The following is a 23,163-nucleotide window of genomic DNA, read 5'->3' as shown; positions in this document are numbered from 1 at the left end:
GAAAAAAACATAGGTTTCAGGGACGTTATAGTTAGACATTAGCATTTAAAAAACCTTAGAAATTCACTGAAAAAACCATAGGTTTAAGGGACATTCTAGTTAGTTGGACATTTCACTCATACAAAACCAGAGAAATTCGGCCGTTATAGTTAGTTCATCTAACTATAACTCGCGCCCCGCAATGCACTGCTGATGACATGGTCAGTGACATCACTGATGACATGAATATTTAGTGCCCCGGAGAGGAGGTGGTCCCCGGGGCAGTGTGGTGAGACTCGAGCCCCGCACACTAATTTTTCATGATGGGGTAAGAAAAGTCTTTATTTTTGATGGCTCTAAAATGTTGAAGTATTCTTAATTTCAGTTTATTAATCATACTCCCAACATATTGTTTTTTGCAGGGACATTCTAATATGTAGACCACATATTTGGACTTGCATGTTATGTGGTCCACAATCTGCTCCATTTTGACATTCTGCAGCGTGAATGTCGATGTGTTTTGGCCATATTCACATGCCCTACATTTGGGACATTTCCAGAATCCCAGATGATTAAGCAAGTTGTTTTCTTGGGGGCCTTGACTTCAAAATAACTGTGTTTCAATATGTCTCCTAGGGATGCTGTTTTCCTATACGTAATGCTGGGACATGGTGATATTTTCTTCTTTAATGTTTCATCCAGTATTAGTATATACCAATTCTTTTTTACAATCTTTTGCAGTTCCTAGTTCTCATTATTAAAATCTATGATCAGGCGTGTTGTTCCCACCTCCTCATCTTGTTCTGCCAGGTCTTTCTGTTGAGACATGAGCAAAGATTCCCGTGATTTCTGATTGAGCTTTGTTCTGGCAGTTCTGATTACCTCCAATGGTTATCCTCTCTCCAGGAAACGGGCGCTCATCTCATCAAGTTGTTTTTCCACATCATTTATTTCTGAAAGGTTTCTCTTAGCACGCAACATTTGTCCATATGGTATACTCCATATAAGATCTTTGTGGTCAAGTGGGGAAATCTCTATTGCAGAAGGAGCTCTTGAATTTTGATTTGATGTTCTCTTCTCATAATATTTTTGGAGTTTTAGTTTGCGACTAAATTTGTATAAATCAATACAGATATTGGGTAGATCAATATCCTGATTGGGACAGTAGGATAGGCCTCTATTTAGCAGATTGATTTGATTTGGGCTCAAAGTTCTGTTGGATAGATTTATAACCAGATCTTTTTCTGTTATTATTTTCATTCATTTTGCTGTTTCTTTCCTCTTCCTTTTTTCCTCTTTGATCCGCTTTCTGCTTCTTCATGTGGTTGCGGTTGATTTTGTCCCCTTCCCAATGTTGTTCCTCTTCCTCTCCCTCTTTGTCGCGTGACCATTTGCATTAGTCTCATCTCCCCGCAAAAATCCAAATTTGAGGTGCTCTGCTCTTCATCAGCCGAGCTGATGTCCGAGCTGTTCACTGTGCCTGTTGTCTTATATCCGGTACATTTGTCCATTACAACTCTGTTTCTCAGTGTGTCGAACTTTCTTGCGAATGTATATATGCGACCACTGGCATAATCAATGCGGTCTCCTTTAAATTTATTTGCTTTTCGTTTCTCTATATCTGCCTCATGTTTGTCTATTTTCTTCTCCATGGACTCCAACAGATCTGTCTTCTCATATTCTGGATATTTATCCAACTCTTCCTCTAGTTTTTTTATTTTTTCAATTGCTGCTTCAAGTTTCCTCTCGGCATCAATAATCAGAGTTCTCATTAATTTAAATGAGCATTTATTGGTGTCAGCCTGCCATTGTCCAGGTCATTAAGTGTTGGCATTATCAAAATTCTGAGGCCTCTTGGCACTCTTTTAAATTCAATATACTTTTCCAAGGTGTTCTTTTCCCACCATTTATTTATTTCCAGAATCTTACATTGTTGTAGTTCCCTAATGATTCCCTGGATTGTTTTCCTCCTTCCATCCAATTGTGTGTCCCGGGTGTTTGTATTCCCCATTGTTACTATATCATCATCGAACAGTTTGTTTGCTCGTTGTGCTCTATTTCTGCTTCTTTCGGCCATTTTTGTGCGCTTTGTACATTGTGTAGATTTTTTAGTTTTTCCGCAGTGGGCGCCATATTTCCTTCTCTCTGCGCTTGGTGTATTTTGTTGCGTATATTTAAGAGAGTCTTTGATTATTCTTTGTATACGTACTGGATCCTTACTTCACTCCCGTAGTGTATTTCAGACAGTTCCAGGATTCGGGAAAATGTCACTCGTATTCCTGCATTATTGGTCTGGAGGCGTATTCACAATTCTGCGGTCGTCAGGGGGCAGTGAACAGCAAAGTCCAATGAGTCTCACCCCCTCCCCCGGCTTGGGACTACAGTGGCTATCCGTGACGCGGGCTTCAGCAGAGAAGAGGCACACTCGCGCCACCACCGTGACCAGACAGGCTGCAGCCCACAAAGCTTCCCTCCACATCCTGTACTCACTGCTGTGTCTTTCTCGCCGTGGCTTGCGTCTCCGTGATTTTCGTGATTCCACCGGATGCCGAGCAGGCGTTCCTCTCAGTAAAGCGTGACAGAGGTTACGATCGGTAATTACTTTCACTTCAATTCAGCTGAACGAAGCGAGTCTGCCGTTTCACCTCAGCTCCCGAGTGCTCGTGGTGTGTGTTTCAGCCCTCACACGAATATTTTCAAATTCACCAGCGCTTCCTCATCACGCAACAGGAAGCCACGGCACCATGAAGAAAGTAGATCCAGGCAAGTGCTACTTTTTTCCAATATTTATTTCAAACCACCATTAGTGCAGAGACATGGACAGTCTACGCGTTTCGGCACTACGCATTCGACTGGACCATAGGGTCCAGCTCTCTAGATCGCCATTTTAAAGTGACAGGTGCTTATTACAGTCCCTTGTTTGTTTTTACCCTTGTGCTCATTCTAGACTGCTACCCACTACATTTTATGGTGGTATTCTGTGTCCACCATTTTTACTTTCCATTGTTGATGCTGCCAAATTTCCCCCTGGAATGACAGTGCATTCAGGAACAAACTGATCGCACTTGTGATTTTCTAAGGGTGATGTTTAAATTAGGGACGCACAGCCTTAATGGTTAGAGGAACACATGACATGAACATATTCTTCTGAGTTAGGCATGCGCTTGCTAGCAGCCATCCCTCTGTACATATTTGAGAGGTCTTATTGACTCATCCAATGTAATTGTAGATGTAATTTCTACGGTAACAGACGTGCACGGTTCAGCAAGCTTCCATCTTTTAGTCTACAACCAAGAGGTATTGGGACAAGATAGAGCATTCTCCTTGTATGATTTAGTTTGCCCTTTGTAGATGGCATTTCACTTCCTGACATCGGCTTTTGCCCAGATGTGTACGAGTTGGCAAGCAGTTATCTCTCATTTGATCATTAAGTGTTTTTTGCTGTCATGACATGGACGGTTTTGACGTCATGACATTCCACGCATTGCTAAGGAAAGACGTGCACACTTACGCAGTGGCCACCTGCCTTATATATCGAATGAATCTCACCAGCTGCTTTTGGCTTCTACGCGCCGCGGGAAGATTTCATTCATGAAATGAGTCATCTCGGGTAGATTGCATCCCGCTCTCGTCCCTAATTATATTTTAGCACTGCACGATCCCAAATATGATGAGTCTTTCTTTATGTTTAATTTTAGAACTTTTTAGAGTCTTGAAAGTTGAACAAGTATCTTCAATTCCCAATTTGAATTTGGCAAAAGAATGATAAGTTTTCTTCCTCTCTGCAAAATAGACGCAGCTCTCCATATTTAGTGCATGCCTGATATTAATCAACACATATATCCTTTGATCTATACGCCCTTTCTTGAAAGGAATTTGGCACATATTTGGTGATCCCCTCGTACAGTGAACTAGGAGAGATAACGGTGAGCATTTTATACCTCTCTAGGAAACATGCACATTTGTTTGCGCATTTTAAGCAAAGTACTTATGATATTATATTCTATCCCACAGGGAAACATTGGTGTTTTACACTTCCCTATGTGAAAGATAATTGTGTGGATATGGGCTGATCCCTTGCTGTGGACTCCATCCTACGGTGGAGGAGTCTGGTTCACAATTAATCTTGTTACAGTTTGGTGAGTCTCTTTGGTGCCCTCCTTATGTTTTTAATATTACTCCTTTGGACAACACACAAGATTCTTATATGAGGCTTTGTTTCCCTTTATAGGCTGCCCTTATTTGACAAGTACTGAGGAAGACCCGCCGTGATGTGCATCAACTAACATACACAAAGGGTCAAAACGTCAACAAAAATCTTATTGGACTATGGTCTTGGGCAACCATCCTTTAAATAAAATTAATGGTGAGATTGGGTTGTATTTTGAACCAGATGATACAAGAAGGACGGACATCTCTTTTTCTTTTTCATGGTTATTTGTTGTACTGATGGAGCAGGTAAAGCAACATTTTGTATACCTCCTCTATTTTGCATGTGAAGATTAATTATGTAACCTGCTGATTATAATTTACTAATGGAGTGCAGTGTGAGACTAATTCAACCATTTGCATACACCAATTATACGTGGGAAACCGCTATTTGCATGGCAAAATAACTCTGATAACTAAAATCTGTACGCATATTAATAATAGTACATGTGGTAATAGCAATCGCATGATATATGTTGCTTTTGTGACGTTTGCATCATCGTGGAGGACCGTAAAGGTAAATATAATTGCTTTAAATGTTGCTATATGCTAGGAAAATACTAATATATAAAGGGATTAGTGAGGGTATAACATTAGAATCATCAATTCTATGTATTAATTATTCCTTTGTGTTTGTTTTACTTAAGTTAGCATTTTGGGCCTACTACAAAATGGAGTCGAAAAAGAGTTCAGAAATGGCCACCATCTCGTGAGCGCGATGTCTACTGCGCAGACTCGGATGGCTCTGTGAACTTCCAGACAACCTCTGTACACCATGTCCTCTGTCAAGGATAGGATCTTGGTGGACTGCCAAAACCCAGTCTGGTGAAAACTAGTTAAAATGAACAATTGGATCATACAAGCAAACCTAAAAACAATGTATCATAAGGACTATGTCATCCACGGAAGTGAACCAGCAAAATCCATGAGAACTTGATGGAATAAAATCGGACGTTTTCGATCAGCCAATCATAGACTTTCTCCGCCTCAAAATATTTCATGTTAGCCCTAAATTTATTATAAAAAGAGTAGTAGGATAGAGAGGAAATAAGGCATTCTGCGGTTATTATGACTGCACACCCTCTTTGACCCCACAGGCGATGACAGATGCTTGCACGCTTTCTGGTCCTTTGGAGATCAATGGGACTAACGTGCTGAGCAAAGAACTTTCGGGCCTTAAGCTTTGGCCTGCTTTATTTGGACAATTTACGGCTAATTCGATTATGCAGAGCCAAATGAATTAGACAAAATCCAGATAACAAGAATAGGTAAATATAATGACCTGTGATTTTAATTAATTGATTCTGAAATTCTAAACTTTGATGAAACAAATGCTAATATTAATTGCAATCAAATTTAGATAAACAAATATTTGATTAATAGAAATTATAAGTTTGTGGTTTTTCGCTAAAGAAAATAAAGGATTCTGAGTCTTAAAATGTGTTTTAGCTGGTTCTAAATCACCATCAACCAATCCATCTAATTGGCCCGTCGACCAAGTGGTGGAGTGCCTTGATGTTTAGGATTAGGAATCTAAAGGTGGTGAATGCTAATGTATATTTTGTAACATAACTTTTTCTCCCTATAGGTTATAAGGTACCCCCCCACATGTCCAGCGCTTGAATCATTCATCCCTCCTGTGTGCAGACTCGTGAATGGTGACATGTGAGTGTTGGTGTTCTGGGCCCCACCAATGATTGCATGTATGAGTGAGTTAGTGTGACGACGGGTCTGCGTAGCAGGGAGAATATTTGTATATTTTACTCCTTTTCCCCAGTCTCGCGCTGGATCAGTTTTTCTGGTAGCAGAATGATGGTTTTATTGCATTGATTTGGTGATTATTGCTTATAGATTTGATTGTTGCTTATTGATTTCTCTATTTAGAATATTGATTATTGATTGGGAATATTGGTTAAGTATTGGTTTATGTATTAACACTCTATGTTGAGTCGGGTTGCGTTCCCATGTTGTCTTGACGACTTCTGGAATGTTGGGTGTCAGAAGTTTGTAATGATTCCGTAGTAGGGCAGACCGTTCGCTGCTCTCTGGAAAGACGGAATTATTGTGCCCTGTAGGTACACGGGGAAAAAGTGTGATAATTGGAGTTGCACAACGCATTGTCTGGGTTCGATTTGGTAATATCGTCGTGTGTTGCCGTTAGGGATATTTTCTGTGTAAAAGAAGTGTATGGATAGCGAAGGCCACCTGTGAAATTTTGGTCTTGAGTACCAGGAGTCCAAAAGGCACTCTGATTACGCTTATCACTGGAAAGGTAATAGGTGTTCCCTAAGCTTGTTAGAAGGATAAAGTAGAGGGAAGTGCTACTTTATTAACGAATGTGATAATTCTGTAGTAGGGCAGATTGTCCGCTGCTCTCGGGAAAGACAGGATTCTGTGTGAATGAACTGCATTTTCCGTATGAATGTGTGAACATGAAATAGCATTCAGGTTAATTGTGAAACTGTGGTTCTAATTCTCAGGAGCATTGGGTCTCCAACAGGTGTTTTATTTCTAGAGAAACGGTTAACTAATGCTCGCTAGAGGGTAAAGTAGAGGGAAGTGCTACTTTATCAACGGATGTAATGATTCCGTAGTAGGACAGATTGTTCGCTGCTCTCGGGAAAGGCGGAATTCTTGTGAAAAGAGTTAAAGGCTATCTCTTTGTTAGCGAAACAGATAATGGTGGCGTTTTTATGTCGTTACTAACAGAATTTAGTAAAAAGTGAATGTAAAAAGTTTGCCGATAACTTTTGTAAAGGAGAGGTCAACAGAAGCAGGAGTAGCGAGAAAAGCTGACGTCAGAAAGACTGCGCTGGGATTGGCCAGTCAGTAAGAAACGTAGACGCTCCTGATTGGTGCGTTAGTGTGCGCCGCACTAGGAGTGGAGAATTACAGGGTGATGAAGACGCTCCGGATTGGTGCGTTAGTGAGAGTCGCGCTGGGATTGGAGGATTACAAAAGTGACATAGACGCTCCGGATTGGTGCGTTAGTGAGAGTCGCGCTACGATTGGATAAGAAAACAGAATAGTCAATAGAAGAAAGCTAACGACACAAAATAAAAAAAATGATGTATTACGATACGCCAGAAAAGGAGAAAAAGTCCTGGTTCAGTAAAATCAAGAACTTATTTAAAAAGGACAAACCGATTGTGACTAGAGAGGGACAGTTGCTTCCTCCAGCGAAATCACCTGCATCCTTTGTGGTTGCGAAATATGGTTATCATACATGTATTTGGTTAGACAATTGGGCAAAGTATACAAAAGATGATGGAGTTTTAGCATTTCCAGAACATGGTTCATTTAATTTAGCGGTTTTGGGAAATTTGAGAGAAAGAATGATGAAACTAGAACCAAGACCTAGACCTACACAGTTTGAAGCACTGACAGAGTGGGAAGATGAGATGTATGACAGAGAACGGCAACGGAGTGGCAGAAGGTAAAATATATGTTTGGTAGATCATATGGACAGGAAAATCATGACGATAGAATGAAGAGATGGCGAAGTGCAAATATGATTGATGGGTTGTTCCCTATTAGAAATGCTGAAGAGATTAGTAGTAGAAAATGTACGGAAAAAAGAAATAATACAGAATCAGGAGGGTACGGTGTGCATGAGTCAGAGGATGATGTTCTTGATGACATGTTTTATAAACATCCACCCCCGTAGCAATCAGACTCCACATTGTTGACACCAGGTGCCACAGTAAAAGAAACACCACGAAATATAAAGTTTGAATCACTACCACATGAGGTAGGAAGAAATAATCCCTTTAGAGAAACAGAAAAAACACAACCTGGTAAAATGGAAATTCAGCTGAATTAGCAAAGACAACTTTAGAATTGACAGAGAAGATTAGGGAATTAACTAAAAACTTGGAAGCTGTAACTGTTCCTGTAACCATAGAATAATAAATAATGACGATAGAATCAGTACCAGGCTCACCAAAAGGTTTAGAACAAACAAGAAATGAACCAAATCCCGTAGGTCCTACTTCAGAAGAACTAAGTGAATGGTTGAGGAGTTTACAGCGGAAAAATGCAGAACCCCAACCTTTAGATGTGGCCAAGTTGAAAATTGTCTTGGAAGAATTAATAGTAGGGACTATCCCCACGGAAAAATTAAAAGCATATCAGGATGAAGAGTTATTGTTTCTATGCAAAAGTATAACATGGAGAGCAATAAATTTACATGAAAGACTAGAAGAAGTAGAAAATGAAATGGGTAAAGTCTTTACAAAAACCATACCGAGTAGACTTTTCCGAAAAGGAAATTGAGAATCTGAATACTACAGGTCGAACAACTCAGATTAAAGATTTAATCATTTTACTAAGAAAATGGGGAGATGTACATAAATGGAAAAGTAGGTGGTTTCGGAAACAAGACGATAAACAGACAAAACGTTTGCAGCTTTTCCGGTAAGAGAGAAGGAAAAAGTAATAGCTGAATGTCCCATGAGGGAGATTCCATGCGGAGGCTATGTGCATGTCCCCTGGACTAGACAAGACATTTTATCCTTTACCAATGACTTCCCTCACTTTCGCGAGAAGCCGGTCGAGTGGTACCGGCAGGTAGACAGGTTTGTAAAATTATCAAAGGTATTATGGATTGATTTGAATAGTCTATTCAACATAATTGTACCAGCGGATCTATGGGCAGAATGTAAAATAACAATAAGTTGGCCTACGCAAGAATACCCTAGAGATCCAAAAATAGGTGCCCCTGATCCAGAAGTAATGAGAAAATATGATTTACCTTTCTGAAAAATAAAGTACCTCCTAAAGAAACTGATTGGGTAACAATTGATAGAACTCATCAAGAAGCTAAGGAATCTGTACATGCATATTATGAAAGGTTGATTCTTTGCCTTTAAGCAGTTTAGTGGTGATGAAAATTTGAGTGAAAAAGATTTGAGTCATTTTGTATATCGATTTGTGTATGGGTTGCGACCTGAAGTAAGTGAAATGATTAAACAGCATACAGTAGACTGGGAGAATAAAAAGATAGATGAAGTACTGAGACATGCAAAATATTTTAGTGATGAAATTGAAGCAAAGCAGCGTAAATTAAAAGAGAAAGCCATGTGGGTTCAAGTAAAAGTAGCAGAAAGACAGGAAACTCAATTGCTTGAATAAGCAAATGGTACGGGTATGAAACAAAAACCCAACTTTGGGAAAGGGAAGGGACAGATTAATCTAGAAGAAGCTAAAAAGAAATGGCTATGTCATAATTGCGGAAGAATAGGGCATTGGAAAACCGAGTGTAAATTTCCCCCAAGTGCTAATGGTGATAATGCATCATTGAATCCACAGGTGCAGAATGAGGTGAGTTGTCAACCTCAGCGACAGCAGCAGGTTGTTGCCCAACAGTGTCAGGTGCCAAAACCACCTTTTCCACAGAGCATAAATCCTCAGAAATACAGTAATGAGACAGGATTCTGCAACGAAGAACAGGTAACTAAATTGCAGCGCGCTAGTGCTGTTTCGCAGTATTGGCAACAATGCGATGAGAGTGAGTCAGAAGAAAGTTATTGACGGTGCCGAGGGGAGGAAGAGGAGTACGTACTTGGCGCAACTCTAGAAGTAGACCAGACAGGCCCATTTGTGGATGGAAAGGTAAATGACGAAAACATTACTTTCCTAGTAGATACTGGTGCTACTCGTTCAACTGTTAGGTCAGCTGATGTTAAAAATCTTCCTCTCTTGGATGAAACAATCCAAGTAGTTGGAGTATCCAACAGATAGATAAAAACGTATCTCACTGAACCAGTTAAAGTTAACATAGGGAAATTTTCTGAATGCACCGTTTTGTCGTGTGCGATTCAAGCCCTGTTAATTTGTTAGGGAGAGATTTGCTGTGCAAGATGAATTGCACAATATTTTATACTCCAGATGGTATAGCATTTGAGACTCCTGATGAGGATGTACTGTATAAAATGACTATGGTTAATATGGAACCTGAGATTACTGAGGTATTTGCTGTATTTGACCCCAAGGAATTGCCTCAAGAATTGAAATAGACAGTAAAAATTTAGGAATGGGATTTCACAGGGGAAGATGTGGGATTAATGAAAAAAGTAGATCCCGTAAAAGTTGCTGTAAAGGAAGGAGTAATTTATCAAATATTCCACAGTACAAATTGACACCCGAGATAATTGCAGGAGTCATTCCTATAATAGACAGAATGATTGGACAAGGTATTTTGAAGGAAATAATGAGCAGTCCATGTAATTCACCAATTATGGGTCTGAAAAAGCCTAACGGAACTTTTAGAATAGTACAAAACCTGAGAAAAATAAATAAAATCGTTGTATCCTGTTGTCCCATTGTACCGAATCCATCAGTGATTTTGTATCAGATTCCTCACGATGCAGAATGGTATAAAGTAATTGATCTGTGTCATGCTTTCTTTCCCATTCCATTGCACCCTAACAGTCAACAGATTTTTGCATTCCGGTTTGGCGAGCGTATTTTGGCATGGTGCCGAATCCCACAGGGTTATACAGAGAGCCCCTCAATATTCAATCAGATATTGAAAAAGTCCTTAGAAGATTTAAAAATGCCTGAAAGTTCGGTTCTGGTCCAATAAATAGACGACCTGCTTGTGGCATCAAGAACTCGAGAAGCTTGTGTAGTGGACACTATTGCATTGTTGAATCATTTAGCAGATGGAGGACTTAAAGTATCCCCATCGAAGTTGCAATTCTGTCAGAGAGAAGTACAATATTTAGGCCACAAAATTGAAAAAGGACTGAGAAAAGTAACTACAGATAGAATCAAAATATTAAAAGGAATGAGAGCCCCAATGACGCAAAGAGAAGTGAGAATGGTTCTCGGAATGGTTGGAAATTGTCGTCAGTGGATAAGTAACTTTTCCCTGATTTCAAAACCTTCGGTACGCTTGATGAGAAGTGGTGTAAAAGACCCCATTGAATTAAATAAAGAAGAATTAACGGCTTCTAAACAATTGAGAGACAGTCTGTGTGAACCACCAGCACTTGGCATGCCTGACTATGAGAAAGAATTTGAACTCTATTGCAGCGAAAGAAATGGATGTGCACTATCTGTGTTAATACAAAAACATGGAAAACTGAGGAGACTAATTGCATATTTTTCAGCTATATTAGACCCTGTAGATGGAGCATTGCCTGGTTGTTTGGGAGCTGTAGCAGCCACTTGAGTCTGGAACAAAGTGACGGAATTGTGATGGGATATCCTGTGCGAGTGTTTGTACCTCATGATGTGGCTATCCTTTTAACAAGGAGCCGCACTCAGTTCATGACGCATAGTCGTCTGACTAAATATGAGAAAGTCATCCTAGGTGCAACAAATGTGAGCCTTGTGAGATGTCTGAATGTGAATCCTTCAATGTTGTTACCAGATGCTGAAAATGTGGAAGTCAGAGACGATGTGGATCATGACTGTTTGGAAGTGCTTGATTTCTGTACCAAACCATGACCGGATATAAAAGATGTACCTTTGACAGAAAGTGACTATGTGATGTTTGTGGATGGATCATGCTTGCGAACGGATGAAGGTATTCTGAGTGCAGCGTATGCAGTATGTATGGTAGGAGCTGTATTAGAAGCATCTTGTCTGAAAGGAGTAAAATCAGCCCAGGTTGCTGAACTTTTTGCATTAACAAGAGCATGCCAGTTGGGAAAGAATGTGAGAGTGACTGTGATAACCGATAGTCAATACGGCCTCGGTGTAGTGCATGACTTTGGGCAAATTTGGTCCCAAAGAGGGTTTTTGACATCGAGTGGAACTCCTATAAAGAATGCTGAAGTGGTTGGGAAATTGCTTGAGGCGATATAGCTGCCTAAGCAGTTAGCTGTTGTGAAATGTGCAGCTCATTCTAGATCTAATGACTACATTTCAGCTGGCAACCAATTTGCCAATATTATGGCTCAATATTGCGCACATAATTAGAACTCTGTGAATCGGGGTAGAGAAAGAGAAATGAATTCATGTCCCTTGTTGTTTACTAACACTGTGAATACATGGGAAGAAGTGAGGCAGTTGCAGGAAGAAACAGGAGATGAGGAAATGAGACAGTGGGTAAAGGCAGGCTCTGCACCACGGGAAACAGATCATGTGTGGGTTTATCGGGATGGAAGACCAGTCATGCCTGATGGCATAGTTTCTACCATGGCACGAATGTATCATGGACAAGCACATGTAGGAAGAGATGCTATGATCAGACTTTTCAAACAAACATGGTATAATGCAAAATTTTGACTTGTGGCTGAAAGCCTTTGTCAAAGATGCCTTATATGTCAGCAATTCAATCCTGTAAGAAAAACAGTGGTAAGTCTGGAAACGATAGGTCGAGAAGGAGGGCCTTTCACCAGAATGCAAATTGACTTCAATTAAATGCCTCCCTGTAACAGGTTGAGGTATGTTCTAGTGATGGTTTGTCTGTTCTCTCGATGGGTGGAAGGAATGATTCTAGCTACTGTTAAGAGAGTTCATTCTTAGATTCAGTTTTCCAGTTACTATCAAGTCAGATAGAGGAAAACATTTCCATAATGAAATCATGAAATTAATTTGTGAAGCATTAAATGTACAACAGAAACTGCATTGTGCCTATCGCCCAGAGGCTTCTGGTGTAGTGGAACAAGTAAATGGCACCATTAAAAACAGACTAGGAAAAATGTGTTTAGCCACAGGTTTGAAATGGCCTGATGTCTTGCCTCTGGTACTCATGACTATTATATTTATTCCAGATAGGAATACAGGTCTGAGTCCCCATGAAACCGTCATGGGAAGAGCAATGCGACATGTTTTCATACCAGTCAACAAGCTATTGCCTATATCTGATGACTTGGTGTTGGATTATTGCAAGGGGTTGGCAGCGGCTGATTACGTTCATTCTGTGTTCCATCAGGTTGGATCGGATGCCACCACTCTTGAAAAGAAGCCAGCTCATGATTTGTGCCCAGGAGACTGGGTGAGAATAAAAGTGCACAGAAGACGAAACTGTTTGGACCTACGTTGGGGAAAACCACGTCAGGTGATTCTGACCACGACGACAGCTGTAAAATGTGCAGGAGTAAAGAACTGGATTCATGCTAGTCACACCTTGCGAATTCCAAATCCAGTGGATAACAAGAAAGGACAATACTTTGAAGAATCAGATACAAGTTCTGAAGCAGACACTGAAGAAATAAGAACAAGAAAAACTCCTGAAAGGGGGAGCCAGAACCAATTCCACTAATTGCACCAGAGAATCTTCCTTTAAGAAGAAAGTTGCAGATTTCTGACACCAGCTCAGAATCAGACACCGAACCAGTGCAAACACATAAGAGTAAAAATAAAAACAGTGAAGAGACTGTCAAAGAAATTCTTGGAAAAGAAGTTCCAAAAGAAAGGTCAAGAGAAATTCCACCTGAAATCACTGAGATAGATGGTAAGGTACCAGATACAGAGAGTGAGGAAAAGATTGTCGCGGAAGACCCCCGAGGAGTTGTAGGGAAACCACACATCCAGGTAGAAGAATGGACAGTTAGTCAGCCGGAAGATTGTCTGGAAGAACCACAGGGAGGGACAGAAGTAGATAAGAAAAAGAAGGTGGTGAAAAGAAAGACTACAGACAGTAAAAGTCAAGTTGGAACTGAATCGGAGGACAGTGATGAAGAAGTACCAGAAGGTCGAGTCCTGAGAAAGAGAGAATAGAGAACTGAGAGAAATGAAAAGGGAAGTAAGTTAAAAAGGCCAGCAAGAGATGAAATTTGGCCAAACAAGATAAAAAGATTAAGATACAGATTGACACGAGTGAATTCATCCAGAGCTGAACAAGTGAATGAGGTTTCTAGCCAAGAGAAACCAAAAGACGTTGAGCAGACACCCTCAGAGGAAAGCAAAAGGACTAGAAAGCCCAACCAGAAGTATAAGTCGCCGGAATGGTCGTATGTGGCACTACCTGAAATACGAGAAGAGGCAGATAGCCAAGGAGATCTAAAGGCGACTGTACCAGAAGTGGTTGAGGAAGACGAAGAATCGGAAATCCTGAGAGATATCTTGTCCGACATCGGGGAAGAGACGGATGTTCAGGAAATTCTGAATCAAGATTGTGAAAAAAAGTGAAAGACAATCAAATGCCAAATTGAAGAGACAAAAGTGCACCAGACGAAGAAATTTGAAAATTACCGAAAAAGACATAGATAGAAAAGAACCAAGTAGGTGCTTAGAGCCTTGGGTTAGTCAAAACTAGTTGTGAAGTAGAAGAGGCTAAGTCAAAAGACACTGATCATTTTCGAAATGGCAAACACAGAAAGTAGAAAATCTAAATGTGTATTCCTTAGGAGATGGTTCAAAATGTGCTGTTGTTGTACAGGATTACTAATGCTTCTGTGGAGTGTGTTAGCTATAATGGTCTCATTTAAGGTTACATTAGAAACAATAGAAGGACATAGCGAGAATAAGACTAATGTAGAAAAGATTCAAAAGATATATCCAACTAAAATAGATAGAAATTATTTACATAAAGACAGGTCTATAACTGATTTTTCTAACAATGTGTTTTCAAAATTATTATACGAGTATGTGAAGACGATGGACGTGAGGGATTGTTACGTCTGCATGCAGTTGCACGCATCTGTGTCTGAGGGAGTGACATACCATCACCTCCCAGTGACATATGGAATAACATGTAGTGTATTAGCAAGTTTGTTTTACAAAATAGGGAAATTAGAATATTATTTTTCAGAAGTAGATAACATATTTTCACAAGTACCTGTAGTAAATAAACTGAATAAAGTAAAACCTGCTAAAGTGTTAGGTGAATTTTTCTTAGAAACTAAAGAATTAACATTAGAGTCAATATTTAGAAACAATCTAACTTGTAGTTTAAAGAAAGAGGAGAAAACTTTCTTAGATATGGTAGAAGAAAGGAGATTGAAAATGCAAAAGAAAGTACCTGAGGGAAAGGAAGAAAAGACAGTCTGGGATGTTGAAAGAGAAAAACATTTGAAAGGAGAAGCTAGTCCAACAATGGCTTTAGATTGGCCTCAGAAAGGGAAGTTATGTATCACAAGGAATCAAACTGCATATGATAACTACTTTGTAGGCACAAGTGATTGCCATGATACTTATAGAATCATGGGTGGATGGGGATTTAAAGGAGGAAATGATCCGGTTTTTCCTGGATTATATTTTATCTGTGGGAACAAAGCATATTATCGATTGCCAGATCACTGGTATGGCACATGTTATCTAGGCCTGGTTTTCCCAAAGATATTTCATGTGGGAAGAGGAAAAGTTGGTGTACATGAGATAGGTAGACAACTAACAAGTAGAAGAAGATAATCTTGGTCGGAAATTGTAGGAGACATTTTTGGAGCACTGATACCAGCAGTTGGAATATCTCTGAATGCACACAAAATTAGAAAATTATCAACAGTAGTGGATCGCTTGTCAACAAGCACTGCTGGAGGATTTTTATTGGTAAATACTGAAATGGTTGCCATGCGAGCCATGGTAATGCAAAATCGACTTGCTCTTGATATAATTTTGGCAAAAGAGGGTGGAGTCTGTGGAATGCTAAAAGTTCAACATTGTTGTACTTACATTCCTGACGAAAGTCAAGATTTGAAAACTTACATTAAGAATATAACTGATTTGCATGAGGAAATTATTCCAATGGAAGTTGAAGTTATCTGGGAAAAGATTGGGAACAAGTTTTCTACTATTAAGGACTTTTTACTAAAACTAGGTAGTACCTTTTTTGGTAAGATCTTATTTCCAGTAACATGTGTGATTATATTAGTATTAATTCTGAGATTAGGAAGCTTATGTAATAAGAAAAGAAAAGTACGAAAACACATAAAAAGAGAAGCTGTAAAGAAAAGGGAGAAAGAAATAAGAGAAAGAGAATTTGAAGAGGTAGAATTAGAAGAGTGGCAAGAGAATTTGTACAATAAAACAAGAGAAGAAGAGACAGGTGAAACAGTAATGTGATCTAACAAAATATGAAGAGAACTGAATTCATTTCTTTTACAAAATGTACAAAATTTTAGGTGGTGTGGTGATGTTAAAAATCACCAAAGGGGGGATTGATGGAGCAGGTAAAGCAAAATTTTGTATACCTCCTCTATTTTGCATGTGAAGATTAATTATGTAACCTACTGATTATAATTTACTAATGGAGTGCAGTGTGAGACTAATTCAGCCATTTGCATACACCAATTATACATGGGAAACCGCTATTTGCATGGCGAAATAACTCTGATAACTAAAATCTGTACGCATATTAATAATAGTACATGTGGTAATAGCAATCGCATGATATATGTTGCTTTTGTGACTTTTGCATCATCGTGGAGGACCGTAAAGGTAAATATAATTGCTTTAAATGTTGCTATATGCTAGGAAAATACTAATAGATAAAGGGATTAGTGAGGGTATAACATTAGAATCATCAATTCTATGTATTAATTATTCCTTGTTGTTTGTTTCGCTTAAGTTAGCATTTTGGGCCTACTACAAAATGGAGTCGAAAACGAGTTCAGAAGTGGCCACCGTCTCATGAGCGCGATGTCTACTGCGCAGACTCGGATGACTCCGTGAACTTCCTGATAACCCCTGTACACCATGTCCTCTGTCAAGGATAGGATCTTGGTGGACTGCCAAAACCCAGTCTGGTGAAAACTGGTTAAAATGAACAATTGGATCATACAAGCAAACTTAAAAAACAATGTATCATAAGGACTATGTCCTACACGGAAGTGAACCAGCAAAATCCATGAGAACTTGATGGAATAATATCGGACATTTTCGATCAGCCAATCATAGACTTTCTCTGCCTAAAAATGTTTCATGTTAGCCCTAAATTTATTTTAAAAAGAGTAGTAGGATAGAGAGGAAATAAGGCATTTGGCGGTTATTATGACTGCACACCCTCTTTGACCCCACAGGTGATGACAGATGCTTGCACGCTTTCTGGTCCTTTGGAGATCTATGGGACTGTAACCTGCTGAGCAAAGAACTTTCGGACCTTAAGCTTTGGCCTGCTTTATTTGGACAATTTACGGCTAATTCGATTATGCAGAGCCAAATGAATTAGAGAAAATCCAGATAGCAAGAATAGGTAAATATAATGACCTGTGATTTGAATTAATTGATTCTGAAATTCTAAACTTTGATGAAACAAATGCTAATATTAAAATTTAGATAAACAAATATTTGATTAATAGAAATTATGAGTTTGGGGTTTCTCGCTAAAGGGAATAAAGGATTCTGAGTCTTAAAATGTGTTTTAGCTGTTTCTAAATCACCATCAACCAATCCAACTAATTGGTCCGTCGACCAAGTGGTGGAGTGCCTTGATGTTTAGGATTAGGAATCTAAAGGTGGTGAATGCTAATGTATATTTTGTAACATAACTTTTTCTCCCTATAGGTTATAAGGTACCCCCCCACATGTCCAGCGCTTGAATCATTCATCCCTCCTGTGTGCAGACTCGTGAATGGTGACGTGTGAGTGTTGGTGTTATGGGCCCCACCAATGATTGCATGTATGAGTGAGTTAGTGTGACGACGGGTCTGCGAAGCAGGGAGAATATCTGTATATTTTACTCCTTTTCCCCAGTCTCGCGCTGGATCAGTACTGTGTTGTGTCAAGCACTTTTTGCACTTAGTCACATGTTTTCCATTTGTCGTTTTGTGGCTTCCAGATATGAAGAAAAGTGTATATTTTCTGGATATATGTTTATGAATATACAAAATAAGTAATGGTTATGCGGAGTGTTAAACATTGGTCAGATATACTACCACACACCATTAATGTCATGTATATTGTTGACTTATTCTCCTGATGATATATTGATCTGCATACATTGGTGATACTTTAGACACCATTTTGATCACGTAATGCAATTGTGACACCCGACAGAAATCATTGTAGCCTATTCGATCCGTAAAAGCACAGCAACAGGTATATTTTTGCGGGAGTTTGACTAAAAAGCAGACTTTATACTGTTGGTTTTATTTTATATCTTATGTTCCACATGTTTCACAAAAGCCCAGGCCTTAGCACACAAAGGCACCATTTATGGCACTGGGAGAGGGGTGGGCTGCTGAACTTATTCAGCTGCCATTTGAGGCAGACGGTTGATATAGGGTAACAGAAGAAAAGATGCCTTGTCTATTTGAGGCCCATAAATCTGCTCCCTGAGCTGCTGCCGAACACCAAATGGTGAGAACATTTACTTCATTTTCATGTCTTGTGGAAAGTAAATCGACCGGAGATAACTTTTTACTTAAAATTCTGATACTGCCTTATGCACAGACTGAGACAGCTGTTATTTTATTTTAGGTACCTGCAACTAGTTCCCTGTTATAATTTTAAGCTGGATTGTGTGCCTCAGGCTTTTAAAATTCTGTACAGAGTTTCCTGCGGGGAAAGTATTTGAAAAAGCAAACTCTGCTGCTTATAAAGGATGAAAATATTGAATTCAATGTAGAGTTTTATGATACAGTACATGTTTGCTTTTCCTTTAACATTTTGATTTTTTAAAACTTTTTTTAACAATGCTTCATAAACAAATGTCGGCGCTATCTCTCAGATAATAGCACCGATGTGGGGTTCGGCGTTCTTGTCCTCACAAACAGAAGAGGCAATATATCCCTAGGATAAGATAAAAAAATGTATTTTAAATACCAGATATTAAATTAGGACGGGCTCAAAAGGCTCGAGATCAGTAAATTAGAAAACACAAAAGTCTATTAAAATATTAAAGTGCAATACAGAAGGCAAAAATATATTCAGTTTCAATAAATCAGTCTTCATCTTTGAAATCAATTGCCATAAAAGCTCACAACATTTAAGAATCGATGCAGCACTTGAAAAAATATAAAACTTACACTAACAACAGAGTGTACAGCAAATTAATAGGGAAACAGGCAGCATCCCTAGTGGAGGCTCAAAAAATCTGTCTAACCCCCCGAATCTGGGCCTTTTATGACAAAGTGTACAATGGAAACCAATGGAAACCGCAGTCAGCAAAAGTATCAACACATTGTCAAATCACAGTACAGTATTATTAGACATCTTATGTTATGTTAAAGTATTTGTAAAGTGCATGGCTGCCCCAGCAACGGGGCGTCCCAGCGCTAAATCTAGCAGAGTGGAAGGAAGCTCAGTGTTTGGAAAATAGCCATGTCTTCACCATTCTTTTGAAGGTCCAGTGGTCAGACGTACTACGGGCAGAAAGAGGTATGGAGTTCCAGAGGGCTGGTGCCATTGCTCTAAATGGCCGTCCGCCTGCTCTTGCGCACCCGGGGTACTTGGGTCAGATGCAGATCCGCAGAGCGTAATACTCGTGTAGAGTCGTAGAGGGAGAACATATCGCTCAATATCTGGGGACAGAGGCCAGAGAGGATCTTATGAATGGTGCAGAGAGTTTTAAAGTAGACTCTCTGCTCTATTGGGAGCCAATGAAGCCGACGAAGGAGGTCTGAAATCTGACAGTACTTCGGGAGTGCAAGCATGGCGCGGGCTGCTGCATTCTGGGCCCATTGAAGCCCTTCAGTCACAGATTTTTTAATGCAGATAAGCAGCACATTGCAGTAATCTAATCTTCACAGGACGGTGGACTGGACAATCAACTGTCGAGTGTGGGCTTAAAAAGTCCCAAAATGGGCTTTAGTCCACGTAACAGGCCAAAGCAGGTGCCTGCCACCGATTTAGCATGCTCCTCAAATGAGAGAGCGCCATCTATCAGAACTCCAAAGTTCTTAACCACAGGTTTAGGTTGGGGGGCTATTCCAAGAGCCGAGGGCCACCACTGGCTGCCCCAGAGATAGATATCTCTGCCCACCAGGAAGACCTCTGATTTGGTGGAATTTAGTTGGAGATAGTTGTCAGCCATACATTCAGAGATGGGCGTGAGGTCTTCCTAAAATTTCACAGAGTCCTGATTAGGATTACTGGAAAAGGTGAGCACCAGCTAGGTGTCATCGGCGAATGACACCAGAGCGATGTTCCGGGCTTCGGCCATGAGGTGCAGAGGGCGGATATACATATTAAATAGAGTGGAACTCAGAGCAGAGCCCTGCGGAACACCACAGTGTAGAGGGTGGACATCGGAGGAGAAAGCAGGAGCAGAGACCTGGAAGGACCGGCCGGCTAGAAAGGACGAGAACCAGGAGAGGGCCTTGCCATTGACACTGATTTTGCCTAGCTGGTATAGCAGGATCTTATGGGAGACTGTGTCAAAGGCCGCGCTCAAGTCAAGTAGAATCAAAGCCGAGGTTCTGCCCTCGTCCAAGGTGGACTGTAGCTGCTCTGTAACTTCAAGCAGTGCGGATTCGGTACTATGTCTAAGCCGGAAGCCATTTTGGGACACATCCAGAACAGAGTTAGCTTCCAGATGTTGATTTAAGATGGTAATGACGTGGGATTCGGTTATTTTGGAAAGGAATGGAAGCAAAGATATTGGTCGGAAGTTTTCAGGCTTGGATGCATCCAATGTCGGTTTCTTTAACAAGGGGACAACCTTGGCATGTTTCCATGACTTGGAATGGAGGCCAAAGATAGTGACATAGTAATCAGCTCCCGTCACTCAGATAGGAGGCAGTGTTGAAGTTTTACAAAGAGGTCAGGTTTCAAAGGGTCATCAGAGGACCCTGACTTTACCTTGATGAACAGAGCCTCCATGTCTTTAAAAGACATAGGTGGGAGGACAAGGAGAGAGTGGGTCTCAGGGTCGGTGGACGGACTCTCCCAGAGGCCGGAGGTGGCATTCCCCAGTCAAAACTGCTATAAATCCGCTCCACCTTATTGATGAAATATTTTACCAATATCTCACACTGTAGGTTGGCGGATATGATACTAGTATCGGCAGACAGAGATTTTAGCATGTCTTTCAGAAGAGTAAAGATAATTTTAGTGGGATTGCTACTAGTATTAATCATGTTTGCATAGTGTGCAGCTCTGGTCTTCCAGACCAGTTTATGGTATGCTTTAATGGCGTTCTTGTAGTTCACTTTAGCTGTGAGGTCATATGACCATCTCCAGGCCCGTTCTATGGTCTTACATTTTTCCTTTGCCAAAATTAATGACTCATCAAAACAGGCATTAGTTTAAACATGCTTAGAGTGTGTCGGTTTGGCTGGAATGCAGGTGTCCAGCACTTTGTTAACCCATCCCAAGAAAGCTGCATTAGCTGCCACCATATCGATTGGCCATACTGGGTGGCGGGAACTTAGAATGGCTTTAAAGGCGGCCAGATCTAATTTGTGCCATGGACACTTCATTGAAGGTAGGCGATGAAGTTGTGGCTTGGGGCCCTCCTGACATAGCCACAGTAAGATGAGGGAATGGTCGGACCAGGGCATAAGAAGGGGGGGGGCTGAGCCTCCAGAGACTAGAGATTTGAAAATACAGCCCGGAACTAGTTGCATCAACTGCCAAGCTGCCATGTCCCCAAGAAAATTGGCGACATCAGGGGTATCTTGTAGTTCCAGGTGTAAATTGAGGTCCCCATAAATGTTAAAATTTGCAGCCTCTAAGACCAAAGTAGAGGCAGCTTTAACTAAGGATTCTCGGAAAGCTTTTGATGGCCCGGTGGGCGGTAAATGAGAATCCCAGAAAATGAGAGATTGTCTGTCAGTGCTATTTTAAAGAGCGCACTTTCAGAATCAGGGATATCCTTTGGAACAAGGCTACAGGTATACACAGATTTAAATATGACAGCTATACCCCCCTCCCCACCGCTCTGTTCCTAATGTTCATGACGTAGCCTGTAGGAAGGGTCAAGGCCGGTATGGCTACCGAATACTCGGAGAGCCACGTCTCTGTAAGGAATAAGATATCCGGGGAAATCTCTTGAAGGAGGTCCGATACCTCCGCATGGTGTTTAATCAAGGAACGGTAGTTTAAACTGAAAATACTATATTCTTTCAGTGCAGACCGTGGGAGCTCTCCTCAGAGGCAGGGTCTCACCTTGAAGTTGCATAAATTACAATGAGAGGGACAGGGATCAGTGTGCCAACTGTGAAACCCATAGGCGGCTGAGGATTGCAAATCATATAGGGCTTCCCGTGTGTAGACTAACTGGTGGAGTGGGCATGAGGAAGGGTCCCTAGCTCCTGGCGACGTCCGGTCATGGACGGGCACAGATGGGCTTGACTTGGGTGCGTCCAATGCGCGCGTCCGCTGTGCATCCACGCTGCGGTGTACATTTAGTTCCTGGGAGCACAACTGGCTCCTCCCAGGCTGGACCGGATTGGTTGAAACTGGCCAATCGGGTCGCGGCACAACCGGAATTTAAAATACAACAAGCAAAGTGCAATACAATAAGTAAAGTGCAGTAGAGCAGCGACCTATGTGCAAATTCTCTTTTTATGCAGAGTAACAGGTTAGGCTAAAAAGACAACCAGTAGTTCCCTCACTAGAACCACTCATGCTAAAAGCGCTTCCACGCTGCGGCGTGCATTTAGTACCTGGGGCCCCAGGCTGGACCGGTTTGTTTGAAACTGGCCAATTGGGTCGTGGCACAACTGGAATTTAAAATACAACAAGCAAAGTGAAATACAACAAGTAAAGTGCAGTAGAGCAGCAGCCAATGTGCAAATTTGCTTTTTTATGCAGAGTAACAGGTTAGGCTGAAAAAACAACCAGCAGTTACCTCACTAGTACCACTCGTGCTAAAAGCATGTCTGCGCTGCGGTGTGCATTTAGTACCTGGGGGCACAACTGGCCCCTCCCAGGCTGGACCGGATTGGTTGAAACTGGCCAATCGGGTCGCAGCACAACCGGAATTTAAAATACAATAAGCAAAGTGCAATACAACAAGTAAATTGCAGTAGACCAGCGAACCATGTGCAAATTCGCTTTTTTTATGCAGAGTAACAGGTTAGGCTAAATAAACAACCAGCAGTTCCCTCAATAGAACCACTCGTGCTAAAAACGCTTCCGTGCTGCGGCATGCATTTAGTACCTGGGGCACAACTGGCTCCTCCCCAGCTGGACCTG

The sequence above is a fragment of the Triturus cristatus genome, chromosome 6, assembly GCF_964204655.1.
Source record: "Triturus cristatus chromosome 6, aTriCri1.1, whole genome shotgun sequence".
Taxonomy (NCBI): Eukaryota; Metazoa; Chordata; class Amphibia; order Caudata; family Salamandridae; genus Triturus; species Triturus cristatus.
The sequence above is the reverse complement of the archived record's forward strand: the minus strand, read 5'-3'. Positions refer to the sequence as shown.